Consider the following 15,066-nt stretch of genomic DNA (forward strand, 5'->3'; position numbering starts at 1 on the left):
GCCGAGAAATAACTTAGCAATAATCACTCTTTGTATTCAGATTTGGCCATGTGCAACAATAATACAATGGACATGCATTATTTCAGCACCCAGACCTGCATATTTGGTATACGTGGTTGGTGGTATTTTGGTGAGCATAATTCCCTTGTTTTATTTGTGGCCCCAATGTCCAGAATCCCTTATCTTCGCTTAGATTTTTCGTGTGATCACTAGAGAGACCTCAGACCTGCATTCTAGGGAAACCACAATTTCCAGGGATAGTGTTGGTGCGCCACCATGGGCAAACTCACTGACTTATTTACGACAGAGAGCTATATGTGGTAGTCTTGTGGTAATTTCCACTACCTTATATACGGTAGGGAGCTATGTTCAGAGAGTCTCTCTTCCCGTTGGCTCATGTACCTCCAACAAGTTATACTACAGTCATTCACAATTATTCATACTGATTCTGACATACACACATCTGTCTTAAAATGACCATTGCACTGTTTAAAAATCTCCCCACATCATTGGCATTGTAATGGTAAATAGAAAATAAACCACCCGTCTGTTTTCAAATATTTTCTGTATTATAAAATTTACATTTAGGCATGATCTCATTTTTTACAGCAATAAAAGGGAACAATCAAAGCATTTTCAATGACACACTGCAATTATAGTGGCGGAGAACAGAACTTAAATTGCAACATTAGCACTTGATAAAGACACGCACGGGACTTTCATTTTTCTAAACTGACTGCATACTTTCGTGCACACACACAGCTCCCCCAGTTAGGTAATTACCTTATCTGTTCAGATTCTTCTCTCTGTGAATGTGGCTCTCTTGGCGTAACTCCAATAAAAAGGAACGCTTGCCTTCTCAAGCCGGGGTCATTGCCTGGAATTCTCAGCTTTTTCAGATAGGACTGCCTCTGCCAGTGGAAAGGTAATTCTTTCAGCTTTCCCCAGTCTCGACTGCAGCAGGACACCCCCACAGCCAGGTCTTCTCCCCAGTAGTGCAGAAAGATGTCTGCCTGTCTTTTCCCTGCTACTGCCCACTAAAACTTTCCTCTCAGCCCTCTTTATGACGTGTTCCAATGAAATCCATCATCTCTCATCCTCCTACTTTTCAACAATAGCTTCGCTTATACATTTGCAATTGTTGCAAATCTGACTTCCTCCTTCCTGCCGTTACTGTGCACAACAACACGGATAATCAGGCAGAGAAGAGAAAAATCTGCACACTCATTTAAATGGTTTTCAAAGTATGCCTAATTCTGCAGTAGAGAACACATTTTATTAGTGGGTTATATTAAAATAAGGTTTTATTAGTCAGGTTAATTGTTAATATGTTAGCTGTTAATTTTCAAATGTGTCTCTAGCAATATAGGCATTTCAGGTGAAAAATAGTGTGCATTTTTAAATGAACACGTGTGCTTTTAACTGTAAAAATAGCTTTGCATCTTATATATTAAAATCGTTTTTTTGACTGAATAGCCTGTCTTTCCTTGTTAATCTGCTAACCCATATAGCAATGCACCGCACCCTTGTGGTGGTGCTGCAAAAAAAAAAAATGCTACTTGTGCAGTAGTACTGTACTCTGTGCTGTAACATGCCAAATATCCTTACATATACCCTCCTTTTGTTTTTTAGAACTTGGCTATAATCCAAGCCAATCTCTAAAAACAACTTGTTCTTTCTTTTTCTCTTAAAATGCATGTGTATTGGGATATCTTTCTCTTCCTGACGTAGTCAGTAAAATCAGTAACATTTTCATTTTTACTGATAGCACAATCAACCATCCACCCATGATTAGCACCAAGATAGCCAAACCCACTATTGAGCGTTCCCCCCAGGTTCCCCAATTAAATCTTTCCACTTCTATTATGCCCAGATTACTAATTGTAATATTGTTTTTTCGCAAATTCATTTTCATAACATGTCTTTCTTTGTGATTCAATAAATATTCCACATCTGGATCTATTGGAAAAGTATCCCTTTGAAAAAAATCGATATTTTCCACTTGGCTTTCCCAAACATCATTTGTTACATGGAACAATGTTAATCCCCCAATTGACACAATTGCATCCTTTGGAACCTGTAAATAAAAAACATTATATTTTACCTGTTTAACCACGTATGTTCCATGGTTTAAATGTACTACCGTCATGTTCTTTAAACAGGTACTGACCAACCATTTACCTCTGACCATCTTAGCCTGTGCCATTTCTTCACTCCCCATATTACTAATAATCACTTCACATCCCTCTGATATACTTGGGTCAGATTTCAATCCACAAATAGCATCTGTGGCATCAGGAACAAACGGTTTACCTGGACACATATAATTTTGTTCTTTAAATGTTACACATGTTTCCAGGTTTGGTATTAAATAAACTTCAGGTTCCCATGACTGAAATGCCACCACTTCTGGAGTCTTAATCTTAATGAATTTGTCCTCTTGCCAAAATCCCACGTTGTGTACCCACTTCGTTTGATAAATAAGTTCAGGGGCTACAAATGGGATGCATAGCAAAAATCCGATCTCTAGTCTTTCCAAGTCCACATATAACGGCATTGCATTCCCCATTTCGAATGCAATTCTTATCTGTATAAGGTCAATTTCCCTCCTGGTCAATCTTTCTATCATTTGCCGAATGATATCCTGCGAAACAAAATACAAGGGAATATGTCCTTGAATCAATTGTGAAACTGCAGTTTGAACTTCTCTCATATAATTCGTTAATAGTCTATCAACAGGACTCATTATGTTCAATATTTCATTTAAAGTTCTGTCATGCTTAAGTATTATTTTAGTCGCCCGTTGCATCACATCCGCTTGTTCATTTAGAATGATTGCAGTTTCATTTATGAATCTTACTTGTTCATCCAGTCCCCCTCTAATTCCATCTAATGTCTTTTGTATTATTTCTAGGTCAATACTCAGTTGTTGTGCTTTAGTACTCAGTGTTCCTACCGAAATAGAATTGGCTGTTGATATTGTAGTACCTATTATTGCCCCAATTATAGACATTACCATTGATATCGCGAGCATCACCGCACCTCTCTTTCCTCTCTTCTTCTTAATGTCTGCTGAATTCACGAATGTTTTTTCCAATTGCATTAATATATCTCTTATTGACTGCTTAGCGTCCTCTTTTCTTATTTCCAGCCACTCTTTAGTCTGTTCAATCTTAATTCCGGTATTGTTCAAATGTTTTTCAATCAAAATCTCAGGATCCAATGGTATGTAGATATTTTGGAAAATCATCCTTCTATCACTCATGATGAATCCTGGTGCTTCTTCTACCGCGATACCAGATGCTGGTCCAGGTTCAATGACAACCTGTGCTTCTGAATTCTTGAAGATCCCTCCAAATATCACTATTGTTAAACATGTCATCGGTATCATCTTCAATGCTGATCGCTTTGTAGCCTTGGTCTTCACCCCTCTTTGGGGCTTTCCCGGAATCCGTCCTCGCGGTCTCCAGTACTCCATCGTCTCCCGTGGCCTCTGATCCCGGAACCTCCGACCAAATAATGTTAATTGTCTTATCAAAATAGAAAATAAACAGATTAAGTACATAGCACAATACTAATTTCCACCTTTTTGCCAAAAATAAAACATGCTTGGTAAAAATACTTCTTTTTTTTTTTTTTTTTTTTCTGAAATTAAACACAAGTTAAAAGAAAACAAACACATATAAAACAGCATTCAATATTTAATACACTTTCTCTCTGTACACCAACCACGAGCTTCCGTTATATGTGCATTTATTTATTTATTTATTTATATTATATATTTATTTATTTATTTATTTATATTATATATTTTCACATATATTACAGTGTTTATGTGCCATCATAACAATCAACTTTTTTTTTTTTTTTAACTTCTTTGTCACTGCCTCCTGATTACACCCATTTATTTTCTCAAGGGACTCTATCCGTTTCCACATGCTCAAGCTGCCTGATCTCATGTCTGGGATGGCATGGTTTGATTTGATTTACATGGACAAACTGCTCTATTGCTGTTTCACCTTCATTTTTCAAAATTTTATACACTACAGGAGAGACTTTATCTATAATTCGAAATGGCCCCTGCCAGGCTGCCAGAAATTTAGAATTTTTCTGTTTACTTTTTCCAAAATGAAACTTGTACACCTGATCCCCTACATTGTATTCCTTTACTGATGTCTTTTTGTCATAATATGACTTAGCACTGTCAGCAGCTCTTTCCAGATTTCTCTGCACAAAAGCAAATGCATGTTGCAAATGCCTCCTCAGTTCATCAATATATTCATGAACTGTGGATGCACTCACTAGAGTTTGCTCATGTGTTCTGTATAGTAGGTGTTGTGGTAACACCATTTTCCTACCTGTTAAGACCTCATGGGGGCTAACACCTGATGCTTTGGCAGGAGTCGACCTGATTGCCATCAAAACCAATGGTAAACGCAAATCCCAGCTGGAACCTGCTTCTGCCACAAATTTCTTTAAAATGTCCACAACAGACCTATTGCTTCTTTCAACTGTACCTGAAGACGCCGCCCGATATGCGATATGTAGTTTCCTTTTCACACCTAGTATTTGCCATACCTTGCTCATTAGAGTACTTGTGAAATGACTTCCTCTGTCTGACTCAATTCTTTGTGGCAACCCAAACCTTGAGAACACATGGTTCACCAGCAATGTGGCTGCTGTTTGCGCACTACAATCTGGTGCGGGAATGCACTCAATCCATTTTGACATCAAACATACCACACTCAAAATATAGCGGTGTCCCCTGCTCGACCTTTTTAAAGGACCTACATAGTCTATTTGCAAATCTGACCATGGGAGAGTTAGGCCTCTTTTCATCAATGGTGCTCTATGCATTGGTGAAGCAGGTTTAAATTGGGCGCATACTAGACATCCTCTAGTATATAATTCCACATCTTGGGACATATGTGGCCAGTAAGCATAATCTTTTAGTATTTCTAATGTCTTTTGTGAACCTCTATGGCCTGCAGTTATGGCATCGTGTGCATGGTGTAGCATTAGTCCTCTGAATGAAAGGGGTACTACCCACTGTATTTGCCCTGTTATGGACTCTCTAATCATGAGCCCATCCTGTAATCTAATTCGTGTTTTGTTCTTTAATAACACCCTCAACTCTTCTTTTCCCATACAATCATTTTCTGTTAAAGGATTTTGTTCAGGATCTATCAAATGATTATAATAGATTCCCAAAATTTGATCATTCTTTTGTGCCTCAATCAAATCTTGGTCTGGCGTGTCATGACTCCACTGCACCACCGGTTGATCTACCTCCTTTGGTGCTTTAGAACGTGTGACTGCATCAATTTGTATTTCACCCATTAAATAATCAATAGGTAGCAATTCTCCCATCACAGCCCCAATCTTAGCCAGATGGTCTGCCTTATCATTTCCCTCCTTATCCTCTCCTGGTGTTTTTAAATGCCCACGAATTTTTCTCCAGTATATTGTTAAATTATTTTCTGACACCAATTTGTCTATGGCTTGTATCATTTTTCCATGTTTAAGTGGCTTTTTGTTGTATGTAACCATGCCTCTTGCTTTCCAACCAGGCAAATACTCCACAAAGCTATTCCGTGCATAGTCAGAATCAGTCACCAGGACAATTTCACTGAACTTTTTATCAACTGCAGTAGCAATTGCTTTATAGATGGCTGCCAATTCCGCTACCTGACTGCTCCTATCTCCAATCCTCATCCCTATACTAGGAACGCCTTCACATTTCAACCAGACATTTCCTATTCCTGCCACTAATTGTTTATTACTGTCATTTTCAATGTGAAAAGCACAACCATCCACATATACAGTTGGCAAATCCTTGCATGTTTTTTCATCAAAAGCTTTGTGTGGTGATTGTTCAAATTCCTGCAAACTAGCTTCCACTTCCATTTCATTTGGTATTTGTTCAGCTGCACAGTCATGTAAGTCAGCTAACCCTTGAGCAATTGGGCTCTTTTTATTTTGTCCATATCTTACTTCTACGGGAAAACCTTGTAATGCCAGCGTCCATGAAGTGATTCTGGATTGCGCTAGATTGCCTGATCTAATTCTTTTACTCTCTAAAAATTGCAAAGGTTGATGATTTGTTTCAATAATCACCTTTTCTCCCTGAACAATGGGGCGAAAATGTTGTAGCGCCCACACAGTGGTTAATAGGGCCTTCTCGCATTCATTAAATTTCATTTCAACTTGGGAAAATGCCTTACTTGCATATGCAATGGTTTTGTGATTCAAATCGTGTTTTTGTGATAACACTGCTGACATACAATGTTCAGAAAAGCCTATTTCTATAAAGAAATCCCTGTCCTTTATGGGGTATGCTAAACATGGTGCCTTTACAAGACATTCCTTCAATCTAGCCACTGCATCAGACTGCTCTCTTTCCCATCTCCAGGGAGTATTTAGTTTAAGCAGTTTAGTCAATGGTTGAGTGATTTCTGCATAATTCTCAATGAACTTTCTGTTATAGCCTGTCATCCCTAATAAACTTTTTACTCCTTTCACATTTTTAGGATCTTTTAATCTTTGTATGGCCTCTATTTTCTTCCTTTGTGGATTTAGCCCATGTTCAGTCACTTCATGCCCTAGAAAGTTCACTTTTTTCTTGCACCATTGTGCTTTTTGCAAAGATACTTTGGCGCCTGCTTTCTGCAATTGGCCAAGCACATGTCTTATTTCATCAAAATGGCTTTTAAGGTTTTCATTTTTTATCAAGACATCATCCACATAAACTATTGTCCCTCTTTCCGCTGCATCCGGCATGGCCTTTCTCAAAAATATGCCAAATTCACTCCCACTATTGATGTACCCGAACGGAGCTCTAAGCCAGGCATATTGAGTCCTGTCAAATGTAAAGGAAAATAGGTGTTGTATCTCCTCTGCCAATGGCACACACCAATATCCAGATGTGAGATCTAACGTGGTAAATACATTTGAACCATGTATCTGAGCTAGGCCCTGATCAATGAATGGTAGTGGCCATCTAGATACTGGTACTCTTTTATTTAACTCTCTTAAGTCTGCACACAGCCGCCATTGACCATTTGGCTTTAACACACCTAAAATAGGCGTATTGGATGTGCTATGAATGGGCCTAATTATTCCCCGTGATTCCAAATTTTTAATAATCTCTGCCAATGATTCTAAACATGCCAGCGGTAGTCTATACTGGCGTACAAACACTGGATTTCTGCTACAACCTTCTGGTAGTGTGGCCACATGTAAATCAGTTAAACCACAATCATAAGCATCTTTTGCAAATACATCCTTAAACTCCATAAATATTTCCCTCAGATTGCGTCGATCCTCATCGCTGTTACATGCATCCGCTAAGGAGATCTGCTCTTCTACCATTCTGGAAAATTCTGGAAACTCTTCTGGTAAAGGAATCTCAGCGCTTTCCTCTAACTGTGTGGCTGTGTCTTTTTGTAGGGTTGCCACTTTTAAATATTTTGGCATATCAGCTTCCACTTCAATGGGCTGATTTCCTGTTTCATTTTCATTTAAATTAAATATTATGCAATCCTCTTGATGGCAGCACACTGTCTCATTGGAATCATAAGGATACACAGAATGAATTTTAAATATTCCTTTGGGCTGAGAGTCCAGGTGTTCTGGCAACTCGCCCTTGGCATCTACATATTTTTCAGGAATATTCCCAATCACCATGTTATTTAAATCTGCCGTATAATGTGATTTTTGTATGGCCATTCCTAATGGGGAGTTTTCCTCTAAATGAACGTCCTGACAACCTTTATTATTTACCATGATTTTTACAGATCCCTCACCAATGTCTACCAATGGAATGTATTCATAATCCAGGCCTTGCTGTTTTATGGATTCATTCAGGCATACAAATGCATCAGAGCCTTTCATCTGCTGTCCATTTTTGCATTTCAGTGTTATTGCAAACTGTTTTGTAAATGCAGGAACAATAGTATTTTTCCTCATCTGTAATTCGACTGCATAAGGAACTAGTTGTGCACAATGATAAGCCCTTCTTTTGTCTTCAAATTCAGGCGCCGGCCCACCTAGGCGTGACCATATTTTTTGATTAAGGAAATCTAACACCATACACATTCTGTGCATGATGTCATTGCCCATGTAAAATTCATTTTGTGCTCCACTCACTATCCATACATTATGGTAAATTGCTTTCTGCCCAATGCTAATTTTAAGCATGCATCTGCCTGTAATTCGGTTTTCAAAGTCTGGACTGTCCAACCCAGAAACATATTGGTTTTTAATCCTAAATTTCGGGATTTCTTCCCTCTCCATAATTTTTTGCAACAATTTCTCATTAATGAAACTCCTTTCATGTTCAAGCGCTAAAGTGGCTTTTATTGTTTTAAGATAATCATTTATACCAGCGTGAACCCATGGTTGCTCATCTTCCATGTGTATCTCTGCCAGAGTGGTAATGTGTTTTTCTGAATCTGTTTTAGGAACAATATTCTGTTTGCATGTATTCTCTTTTAAATAGAAACGTAATGTGTGTTCGTCTATGGCAGTCTGCCAATCTTTCCTTGGGTCCAAGTATATTTGTACAGGTAGTTTTTCATTGTCGCTCTGATCTTTGTCTTGACACCTTAATATAACAGTGACACTAAGTATGCAGCTATTCTGGAGATATACCTCCACAGCATCATTTGTTTTGGCAATGGTGTGACATTCTTTTATATTGCTGTTTTGTGATTTTAGTTTCTTAGGCCTCAATGGTTTTTTGGTTAAGGACCACAGCACTCCATTCACCCCATCTATGAGAGGAGACAATCTTTTCAGGCAATCTGTCCCCATCAGAAATGGAATTTCACAAATAGATGTGATCAATACCTCTTGTTTCATTCTGTGCTTTCCTATTTTTATGTCAACCTCAGTTACACCTATGATGGGCACCTCCTCCCCATTAAAGTTATGCACTGGGCCTTGATTTGCCTTCACTGTGATCTGACTCTGTGGAGGCCTCCCTTCATTGATACTCTTTACCAGCTCCTTGGACATAATTGTGGCCTGTGCGCCAGTGTCAATCATAGCAAAGGTGTGGCATTTTTCTTCTACAGTGATGGGTGCATAATATCTGTCCTCAACTTCCTCTAATACACATAAGAAATGTGAATTCTTACTGATTTCAGGGCTCACCTTTCTCAGGTCTTTTTCACTTTTGGCTAAGCACATTGGTAAATGAAAAGACATTTTTCCCTCCTTTTTACCCATTTCTGTGCGAGATATTTTATTCATTTCTCCATGTTCAGAGGTTTTTTGGAGTGTGGCCACCGTTCGCCCATCCATCTGGGTAACATCAGAGACCACATTACAACCTTCCAACTGAACATGTGTCACAACATCATTCAGCAATTTGTCATTTTTTAATTCTGTGCATTTGTGATCATTTAGTGTAATACCAGCCCTTTCAGCCTCTTCAAAAATATGTGGCTCAAAGAATTTTTCAGGTGATTGACTTGTACCCTCCTTGTGAGTATTTCCTTTTTCTGTCTGTGTTTGGTAATTGTTTTGCTTGCCCAGGGAAGGAGCTATGGCATCCCCACTTACTCCCTGTTCACTGGTATTCCCCATGCATGAGTCATTTTTCTTAAATCTGTCCCTTTGTTCTTTTGGAATTCCTAATGTTTCTTTTTCATTTGTGCAAATCTTTACTGTTTTATTTAGCTCTAAGTTAAACCGTACCTCTTTTTTAGAAGTATTTGCACTTTCTGTCACAATTTCATTTACTGGTACTTTCATTTTTAATCCATTAGACATCTCAGAGTCGTTATGCAAAATTATATCAGAGCTATCTGTCATTTTGGCACTGCAGTTATCATGAGTACTTAGTCACTTTTCGGAAGCCCCCCGGTCATTGCTATGGCCATCAGCCCCCTCTTTGGAAGGTTGTTTTTGCGCTGTATAGAGCTTTCCTATTTGCTCAGCTAACATTTTCACTTGGGCCTCAAGGCATTGGAACCTTTCCACCTCTCTAGGATCCTCTTTCTGTGGCCTAGGTCGATATTGGTTGTTTTCCCCCTGATTGGATCTATTCTGATACCTCTCAGGTGATTGATACCGGTTGGGATGGTTTCTGAATTCTTGATTCATTTGTGGAGGGGAGCGGTTTGCACCCATCCTTTGATTATAGTCCCCTGGTGGGGAATCATTGTACTGGCGTGGACTGTAGTTCACGTTTTGCCTCATGTCCTGTCTCTCAGATTGTGGGTACTGGCCCCTATATTGATTTCCATTATCAGTAAATCGATCCACATATCGGGGCCTATCCTGATTACCATATATCATGGTGCTGGGATCAAATCTGCTCTGTGTCCCCAATGACTGGTAGGGACCATCATTTCTTTGATCTTGATTTTGTCTCTGGTTATTGTTCATACCTGCCATATCAGACCGGTATCTTACCCGGGGTCTATCTCCTAAATATCTAGGGCTGATGTAGCTCTCTCTATTACTAGGATCATGTGATTGGAACATTGGTACAGGCAATGGCGATCTTTGTTGATTACCCCTTTGTTCAGGTGTCACATTATTTTTACCTTGGCTTTGAGTAGACTCAAGGGACATTTTGGCTGACCTGATTTCCATTACTGTGGCTGAGGGTTCTTTAGATTTAGGCCTAGTATCTTTCATTTTATCACTTTCTCTACCCTGACAATAGAGTACCTCATATAGCTTGGTGCTTTGATGTACAATCCATTCAAGGGACTTGTCACGGTCAAATTCACGGACCAATTGGGATATGATGTCTTTCTGTAGCCCATAGAAGTATGCGGTTTTAAACTCATTGGAATTTGAGTCAAAAGATACATCAAAGCGAGAGAATGCTCTTTTTAAGTCTTGTAAAAATTGGCGAGGTGATGTATTAGGTCCAGCAGTAATAGTGTACGCAACTTTCTTTGCCTCTTGCAATGACTGAAAAGGAGAAAAATGACGCCTAATTTCTTTTTCAAACTCCAGCCATGTCATATTCTGCTGTTCATTTAATCCCCTTATGATGCTGGCCATCGGGGCATCTAAAGTTAAATGAAAATATTGTCTGTACTGTTCCTTAGGTATCTGGAGCGCTTTAAAAATGTCATGCACCGCTTCTAAGTGATCCTCAATGCAGCATTCACCTCCCTTTTTAAATGGTTTGATCAGGGCTTTAATGGATTTCATTATTTTTATGGGGCTACTTGTTGCAATGCATGGAATTGCACTATTTTGTGATTCAATCCTGTTTTCAGGTGTATGAGATTGGTGGCTGCCCCCAATGGGAGTATCAAATCCCCCAAGGGCGCTGCAACCAAGTTCAGTCACCGGCCCAGTCACTGGGGCACTAGCTCTTTGGGCAGAGCTAGAATTCACCTCCACTCCATTGAATGTGGTACCCTGCCGCCTCTCCTGTGACCTGGGAATGCACATTTGCTGTTCTAAGTCCTTACACTTTTTAAGGAGTCTGTTGGCTTCATCATGCAAATAATTATTTTCATCACTCATTTTATTAATTGCCTCCTGCATGTCACACATTTGAATTTGGCATTCATTGAACTCTTTATTTCTTTTGTCTCTTTCTTGAATCATTTTAATCATTTCTTGTTCTACACTCTGGAGATCACCTTCTTTTTCACAATGTTCTTTTTGTAAAATCTGCATTTCTGAAACAACCTCATCTTTATCCTGCCTAATGTGATCCACTAAGGCTTTTAAGTGTGTCAATTCTTGCTCACTATCTTCAAATTGTTTCTTGCTTTTGGATAACTGAGTATCAAAGTCTCTGCATTTTAATTGCATGTCTTTTTGGCATACATCCAATTCTGCTCTCAACATTTCCTGATTTTTACTTGCCCCATCTATTTCAGTCTTTAACCTGTTAATTAGCTGAGTATCATTCTCTTGCATTCGCAGTGACTTGTTTAAAATAAACCATATTTTGCCGCATAGACGTATTAAACAGTCTTTCTCTGCACTTTTATCGGCTGCATTCAATAATCTTGTAAGGCAGACCTGAATTATGCTGCCTTCTGCAAAAATATTGTCTAGTTTTTCTTTCTGCACCTCACCCTGAATGCGGTTACTCCATTCTAAGGTACTGTTCGAAGACCAATTCCCATGTGCAAATAACTTTGCCTCTAAATATTGCACTAGATCTGAGAATGTGGTTTCCCTTTGTGACATTCTGAAATTCGTTTTTAGTGGCACACTGCTATTATAAAATGGGTTCCCTTTAATGTGCAAATGGCAGTGTGAGACACGCTTGCCACGCCCAGTAGGTACTCTATGATCACTTTCCCGGCCTGCAACGCACCATAAATATGTAGGGTATTTTGTGGAGATTTGGGGCCTGACGGTATTTTATTACCGCCGAGAAATAACTTAGCAATAATCACTCTTTGTATTCAGATTTGGCCATGTGCAACAATAATACAATGGACATGCATTATTTCAGCACCCAGACCTGCATATTTGGTATACGTGGTTGGTGGTATTTTGGTGAGCATAATTCCCTTGTTTTATTTGTGGCCCCAATGTCCAGAATCCCTTATCTTCGCTTAGATTTTTCGTGTGATCACTAGAGAGACCTCAGACCTGCATTCTAGGGAAACCACAATTTCCAGGGATAGTGTTGGTGCGCCACCATGGGCAAACTCACTGACTTATTTACGACAGAGAGCTATATGTGGTAGTCTTGTGGTAATTTCCACTACCTTATATACGGTAGGGAGCTATGTTCAGAGAGTCTCTCTTCCCGTTGGCTCATGTACCTCCAACAAGTTATACTACAGTCATTCACAATTATTCATACTGATTCTGACATACACACATCTGTCTTAAAATGACCATTGCACTGTTTAAAAATCTCCCCACATCATTGGCATTGTAATGGTAAATAGAAAATAAACCACCCGTCTGTTTTCAAATATTTTCTGTATTATAAAATTTACATTTAGGCATGATCTCATTTTTTACAGCAATAAAAGGGAACAATCAAAGCATTTTCAATGACACACTGCAATTATAGTGGCGGAGAACAGAACTTAAATTGCAACATTAGCACTTGATAAAGACACGCACGGGACTTTCATTTTTCTAAACTGACTGCATACTTTCGTGCACACACACAGCTCCCCCAGTTAGGTAATTACCTTATCTGTTCAGATTCTTCTCTCTGTGAATGTGGCTCTCTTGGCGTAACTCCAATAAAAAGGAACGCTTGCCTTCTCAAGCCGGGGTCATTGCCTGGAATTCTCAGCTTTTTCAGATAGGACTGCCTCTGCCAGTGGAAAGGTAATTCTTTCAGCTTTCCCCAGTCTCGACTGCAGCAGGACACCCCCACAGCCAGGTCTTCTCCCCAGTAGTGCAGAAAGATGTCTGCCTGTCTTTTCCCTGCTACTGCCCACTAAAACTTTCCTCTCAGCCCTCTTTATGACGTGTTCCAATGAAATCCATCATCTCTCATCCTCCTACTTTTCAACAATAGCTTCGCTTATACATTTGCAATTGTTGCAAATCTGACTTCCTCCTTCCTGCCGTTACTGTGCACAACAACACGGATAATCAGGCAGAGAAGAGAAAAATCTGCACACTCATTTAAATGGTTTTCAAAGTATGCCTAATTCTGCAGTAGAGAACACATTTTATTAGTGGGTTATATTAAAATAAGGTTTTATTAGTCAGGTTAATTGTTAATATGTTAGCTGTTAATTTTCAAATGTGTCTCTAGCAATATAGGCATTTCAGGTGAAAAATAGTGTGCATTTTTAAATGAACACGTGTGCTTTTAACTGTAAAAATAGCTTTGCATCTTATATATTAAAATCGTTTTTTTGACTGAATAGCCTGTCTTTCCTTGTTAATCTGCTAACCCATATAGCAATGCACCGCACCCTTGTGGTGGTGCTGCAAAAAAAAAAAATGCTACTTGTGCAGTAGTACTGTACTCTGTGCTGTAACATGCCAAATATCCTTACACGATGTCCAGCCCCACTTTGGGTTAATATTCCACTTACTACATCATCGATCTAGGGTTCATGCCAAGTCTCGAACAACCACAAATAACTGGTTCGCTTTTAATACATGTATCTACAAGCCTATACAGCAACTGTGTATTCTGGGATTTTCCTTGTTAGTCTTCTTAAACATTAATACAATGTGGTTAAACAAGTGTTCTATGTTCAGTATTTGAATACATTGTTTTTATAGTATACTCGTGGATTAGTTTCATTTGCACGAGTAATCCCTTACACACAGGTCAATGAAGGACAAGTTTTCAGTTCACAACCTCAACAAGTGGCCTGCAGGCAAGTTATATATTAGCTATGTACAGAGGTCAAGGCAGCCATGTTGTATTTTTGGAATGACATCGTCCACCATTTTAACTCACAGGGTGACTTTTACAAAGTGAATCCTAAAATGGCGGATTGAACTAAAATGGCGGCTTACAATGATTTTAAGGTCAGGACCTTGCAACACGGATTCTTTCGCAAGCGACTTTCGAGCAGCTTGGCGTAGGCCAATATACATATATTTATTGCAATAGGAGGCACAATATAATTTCTCTTTTGACAAACCCTCCTTTTGGCCTATGCCAAGTGCTAAAACTACTTTGGATCTCCTTGCAAATAACTGCATGCATCATCGTCCATGCACCCTGAATCACTGTCGGAAATATCTATTGCCATTAGGTCATTTGCTAAAATTTCTTTCAACACATTCTTTGGAAGTTTTATCTGGGGCATACACTTTATGTCCTATCGAACTTATCGCTTGTGCGCAACATCCCTGTCATGACCACTGCTTTCAAGGAGTCAGGACCTACCCAACACCCTTGGAAACAGGCTCATAACATGCCTTATCGGCACCAGCAAGTCCCAATAGGGACCTTTTGGACCTTGTCCTGGCACCGGTGGTGCCAGGCTCATAGTAAGGACCCGTCCCGGCACAGGAAGCGCCGGGCTCATATCAAGTGTAAAAGTGCTTGGGTGAACCTACCTGAAGCAGACCATGCTGCTTACTTACCAGCCAGATGATGCTTTACTCTCTTCTTACAGAGACTACTTTTCTTTC

The 15,066-nt window shown here is 39.3% G+C and overlaps 1 long non-coding RNA gene across 1 annotated transcript; it reads right to left on the reverse strand.

The window, feature by feature from the left end:
- Positions 1-550: 550 nt before the first annotated feature.
- LOC138503773 (uncharacterized) lies at positions 551-13,964 on the reverse strand. The gene is made up of 2 exons (XR_011279704.1): positions 13,146-13,964; positions 551-3,530 (listed from the first exon to the last, which is right to left on the reverse strand). It is a non-coding gene; the product is annotated as an uncharacterized lncRNA (long non-coding RNA).
- Between the last annotated feature and the right edge of the window lie 1,102 nt (positions 13,965-15,066).

The sequence above is a fragment of the Ambystoma mexicanum genome, chromosome 11 (genome assembly GCF_040938575.1).
Source record: "Ambystoma mexicanum isolate Mex_15411 chromosome 11, UKY_AmexF1_1, whole genome shotgun sequence".
NCBI classification, from domain to species: domain Eukaryota; kingdom Metazoa; phylum Chordata; class Amphibia; order Caudata; family Ambystomatidae; genus Ambystoma; species Ambystoma mexicanum.